The sequence below is a fragment of the Dipodomys ordii genome, unplaced genomic scaffold (assembly GCF_000151885.1).
Source record: "Dipodomys ordii isolate 6190 unplaced genomic scaffold, Dord_2.0 Scaffold49, whole genome shotgun sequence".
Classification (NCBI taxonomy): Eukaryota; Metazoa; Chordata; class Mammalia; order Rodentia; family Heteromyidae; genus Dipodomys; species Dipodomys ordii.
The window spans coordinates 8,082,036-8,088,158 of NW_012267265.1; positions in this window are offsets into that span (position 1 = coordinate 8,082,036).

Below are 6,123 nucleotides of genomic sequence, written 5' to 3' on the forward strand. Positions count from 1 at the left end.
AGATAATGAGTACATTTCTTATCAAGCTTTAAGCTGATTTCTTTGTTGCTTTGTATGTCCCTCCCCCACAGTAGAGACCCTGCTTTCACGGTATTTGATGTTGGTATAATTTATGGAGGGGAAGGGAAAAAACAAATTGTTTAAATAGGGATACAGGTGGACCCATCACAACAACGAGATGTACAAGTCATTATGTTGAAAAACAAACTTTACAACTTTGCAAAGTGGGGGGAGGATTTGGGGAAGGGGGAGTAGATGGGAAGGGATGGGAAGGGGAAACAAAGGAGAACAATTCTTTTGCACATTTTTATTATTTGAGTAATGGATACACTGCCCATAAAATTGGGTATTTATTCAGTTGACATAATTGAGTGTGTTGATTAAATGTGAGATTCATAAAGGAGCAGTAATTTTGGGCAGAACTCCACCAAACGCTTAATCCTTAGAGTTGGAATATGGACAAATTATGCCCATGAAAAGGAACTTTAACCTAGCCTGGATCAATTTTTCCCTATCTTTCTAAATTAGTTATGATATTCTGAGAATTCTGGTGAAAATATTTTATTAAACTTTTATAGAGTAATTATGAAAGTTGTCTAAGGAAGAATTTCAGAGAATACTTAAAGATATGATTGGCTAACAAGAATTTTTAGAGTCTTTATTAAAATATATATCTATTTGTAAGGAGTGAGTTTGATCAAAATGCACTGTACTTATATAAGGGCATGCTGAATTAAAACCCTTTTGTGCAATTTCTTTTTTTTAATTTTATTTGTGAACATACTGTACAGAGGGGTTACAATTACATGGGCAGAATAATGCATACACTTCTTACCCAGAATTGCAGCCTCCTCCTTTGTTTACCCTTCACCTCCCTTCCCAGCCTCCCCCCTCTCCCCCTCACTATTCTATAGGGGGGCTGGAAAGTTGGCTCAGTGTTAGAGTACTTGCCTCCATGTATAAGCAGAAAAAAGCAGGAAGTGGCGCTGTGGCTCAAGTGGTAGCCTTGAGCTGAAGAGCTGAGGAATAGCGCCCAGGCAGAGTTCAGCCCCCATGACCAACAAAAAAATATATAAATAGAAGCTTCTCTGTAAGTTAATTAGCCCACTTATTTATTGGGCAGTTGTTTCCTTGAGGATTTGTTGTTGAGTGATTTAATTTTTTGAGTTCCAGGTATAGTTTAGATATGAGACCCTTGTCCGTTGTATGGCTAGTGAAGATCTTCTCCCAATCCGTGGGCTTTCTATCGATCTTGCTAGCTGTGTCCTTTGCCATGCAGAAGCTCTGCAATTTCAAGAAATCCCATTTGTCCAACCTTTCTTTGATTTGTTGTGTTTCTGGGTCTCCATTAAGAAAATTTCGGCCTGTGCCAAGGACAGCTAGGGTTTCTCCTATTCTGTCCTGTAATGTTTTCAGAGTGTCTGCTTCGACTCCAAGGTCTTTGATCCATTTAGAGTTGATTCTGGTGCAGGGTGATATATAAGGATCTAGCTTTAGTCTTCAACACGTGATTAACCAATTTTGCCAGCACCATTTACTAAAGTGGCTCTCTTTCTTCCATTCTATTGTTTTAGCTCCCTTATCGAAGATTAGATGGTTATAGGTCTGTAGGTTCATTTCTGGGCTTTCAATTCTATTCCATTGGTCCTGAGGACTGTTCTTGTGCCAGTACCAAGCTGTTTTAATTACTATGGCTTTGTAGTAGAGTTTGAAATTTGTTATTGATATTCCTCCAACACTGTTCTTTCTGTTAAGGATCATTTTTGCTATTCGGGGTCTTTTATTGTTCCATATGAAATTTTGGATTGCCTCTTCTATTTCTTTGAAGAAGGAAAAGTGGGGGAGTGTAGCTGTGGAGATGGGAGGGAAGGGATGGTAGGCAAAAAACAAAGGAGGAGGCAACAATGCTTGATAAGAAATGTACTCATTACCTTGCTCATGTAACTGTAACTCCTCTGTACAATATTTTCACAATAAAAAACTTATTTAACAAATAAATAAAGATATAAAAAAGAGAGTTGAACAAAAAGCTACCAAGGAAACACAGAATATATATACATATATATACATATAGTAGGAATAAATAGAATGGTGAGGCACTAGATTCAGTGAAATCATTATTCTTCTTGCTGAATTAATTAAATATTTAATTCAATAGTTCTTAAAATCATTGTATAGAGATTATTTACTTATTTTGTATTTCCTTATACCATTAATATAAGTCTACAATGATTCTTTCTTCCTCCCTCCTTTAGTTTTTTTCGCTCTCTCCTTCCTTCCTTCTCTCCTTTCCCCTTTTAGTTTTCCTTTATGTAGTTTAATTTTAATCTCTATGACACATATTATTTGTCTGCATTTCAAAAGAGCAGGTATATGACCAACATTCTTATTTTTAATATATCTAGAATTGTTTATGTAGCAATATCATATGATATTCCTCAAGAGGTTCCTTAGGGAGTCAGGACCCTCTTGCCAAGTGATAGTTCTGAGAGAAATAAGTTTTTTCTTGATTTGTTTTTCATTCCAGTGATTTTTTATTTGGTCAAAATTGATAGCTTCTTTCCTCTTTGAATGGCTGTAAAATTTTCAAACAATGTATTTCTCCAAGTTTTGGGGAAAGTATGTTTTATAGAACAGGACAAAATATCTTAGTATTAAGAATAATATAATACAATGTACAGAATAAAGCTAATTGCACAACAATTCCTTTTTGAACCTATTCCATATTTACATAGAATTTAATTATTTGAAGTTATACCTTTCCATTATGTTTGTTAGATAAAAAGCAGTTGTATAAAGTATTCCTAACATGTGGGGGAAAACAGAGATCTCAGTAGTTGTATATTATTTGAAAGTAGATTTTGTGTACATACATGCATGTATGTGTGTATATGTGTGTACGTGTACATCTGTATGTGTTGTATTAGGTATTAAACCCAGAGCCTACTATTTGCTAGCCCTTTGTCATTTTAACCCATGTCCCCAGTCCTTTGGTTTTACATTTTGAGAAAAGATCTCACTAACTTTTCTCTGAGCTGGACTTTAACCTGTGAGCTGCCTGCTTAAGCCTGAAGAAGCTGGGATTACAGGTGTGTGCCGCATACCTGGCTGAAAAAATAGATTTAATAGCCAATATATGCAGCAACTTTTTATTGTTTTATCCACTGATGTAGATTTTTTTCCCTATTGGAACTTAGAATAGCAGTCCGAGAGATTGACAATTGAGACATTAGCAAAGAAACAAGGCTATAATCCAAGATGAAATGCGTGGTATGAGAGACAAGAAATAGATGCTATGAAAGATAGCACATGAGAAGGAGTTGCCTTAAATGTTTCAGTTAAAACAGTCCTTAAAGAAATGACTTTTAACTTGAGAACTGAATCCAGTTGTTCAAAAGACTAAGGTAAAGAATGCTGCAGGGACTTTGGTGGGGGGTTGGGGGGGGAGGATAGGAAGGGATGGGAAGGGGAAACAAAGCAGGAGGCTACAATGCTTGATAAGAAATGTACTCATTATCTTGCCCATGTAATTGTAACCCCTCTGTACAGTATTTTCACAATTATATATATAGAATGCTGCAGGGAAAGGAACAAGATGTGGAAAAGCTTCAGGATAACAAAGTCATCTATAGATCTGTTAACTTTCACTTCTCAGGAAGGCTCATATTTCCACCTCAATTTCATCGTTGATAAGAAACGTATCTAGAGTAGCTACTATGGATTTTTACCCCAAATTAAGAGATTTGTCTTTATTAATCCTAACAGTCTATTTACAATACTGACATAGCTTCCATGTGTCAGAGTTTAGCTCAGAATCAAAATTCAGCTTATATATTCCTCCAGTGCTAGATTAGGTTGCATGGAATGAAACTACCACCTTTTGGGTCAGAGAAGATGACTGAAAATTTCATTTGGATCATTCTGCATATTTCCATTTCTCTTGGGGACCCTGAAAAATCTTGGGTGTTAACTAGATAGCTAGCATGTTTGGGGGAAGTGAATTAACAAAAAAATTTGTTTTGAATAATATTCACTGATCCAGCTTCTGAAGATGTTACACTATTGCGCAGAGAAAAATTGACTCCATGAAAATATTCTTATATCATATGGATCATCAAATTATATCACAGAACTGTGCATACATTTTTTAAATTTTTTGTATATTTGTCTGATTAGGGCATTCCAATATTAAAACAAATAGAGAAGGTCAGGGGTACATATGTAAAAATGTAATCATGTAACTTGAAGGAATGGCTAGAATTGGGAAAGAGAGAGAAGAAGAATAAAAGCATGATTGGAGCTTTGAAGTTCTACTGCATTGGTAAGTTCAAACTTTTTTCCTTTATTTCTACTTAATCATTTGGGGAATTGGGAAAGTACAGAATTTCTAACCTCCAACTTATGCCCAATTTTGGAGAATTTATTAACAACTACCATAGGTGATTATTTTTTTTGTAATTTAAATTTTATTTTCCTGTAAAGATGCTGTATAGAGAGGTTAGTTATATCAGTAAGGTATTAAGTATATTTCTTGTCAGGAATTGTTACCCCCTCTGTTTTTCTCCTACTATCCCTTCCTTCCCCAACTCCCCAACTCCTCCCGGCCTCCAAAGTTATAAGATTCATTTCCAGCATAGTGTCTTGTGAGTATCTTTGTTTCAATGGCCCATCCTGTGTTCTTGTTTCAGCATTTTAAAATTTTCCTTCCCCTCCCCAAATTAGATAAACGTACATACAAGATGCAGGGTACCAAAGTCAAATACCAAAGTAGCAACAGGGATATACTACAGGGGAAAGACCATACAGAAGAAACACAGAAAAAAATCACATAGTACATTAGAAACAACAACAGAAAAAAACTTTTTGTGTCCATATCTTGGGGTTCATTTCACTTAGCATTATCTTATATGGTCATATGTACATAGCTTTTGAGCTTTTCTGCTCATCTGATAAGATTATCCTAGATAATACTAATTATTCTAAATAAGGAATCTATATTTCTTTGGATTGGGCTTACTTGACTTAATATAATTTTTTCCAAGACTTTCCATTTCCTATATTCTTTCTGATGGAAGCATAGAACCCCACCATATGTATATGCATATCTATGTGTGTATATGTATATACATATACACACATATATATCACATTTTCTTGATCCATTCATCTACTGAGGGATATATGGGTTGGTTCCATATCTTAGCTATGGTGAATAATGCTGTGATAAACATAGTTGTGCTGGTAGCTTTAGTATGGTCTTGTTTGTGATCATTGGGGTAAATGCCCAGAAGTAGGATTGCTGGGTCATATGGGGAGCTACACATAGGTGTAGGCTTTTGAGGAACCTCCATATTGCTTTCCAGAGTGGTTGAACAAGTTTATACTCTCACCACAGTGCAGTAGGGTTCCCTTTTGGCAACATCTCCTCCATCATGTTACTTTTCTTAATTATAGCCATTCTAACTGGGGTGAGATGGAATCTCAGTCCTGTTTTATTTGTTTTGGGTTTTTTTTTTTTGGTTGGTCATGGGCCTGAACTCTGGGCGTGGGCACTGTCCCTCAGCTTTTCAGCTCAAGGCTAGTGCTCAACCACTTGAGCCACATCACCACTACCGGTTTTTTCTGCTTATGTGGTGCTGAGAAATCAAACCCAGGACCTCATGCATGCAAGGAAAGCACTCTACCACTAAGCCACCCTCCCAGCACCTCAATGTTGTTTTAAATTGCATTTCTTTTATACCCAGAAAAGTTGAGCATTTCTTCATGTGTCTATTGGCCATTCTTATTTCGTCTTGAGAGAAGTCTCTCTTTAAATCTTTAGCCCACTTATTTATTGGACAGTTGTCTCTTTGAGGATTTATTTTGGGAGAATTTAATTTTTGAGCTCTAAGTATATTTTATATATGAGACCCTTGTCCGTTGTATGTTTAGTGAAGATCTTCCAATGGGCTTTCTACTGATCTTGCTAGCTATGTCTTTTGCCATGCAGAAGCTCTACAGTTTCATGCAATCCCACTTGTCTAATCTTTCTTTGATTTGTTGTGTTTCTGGGACTTTATTAAGAAAATTTCAGCCTGTGCCAAGGAGCTCTAGAGTTTCTTCTATTCCTTCCTGTAATGTTTT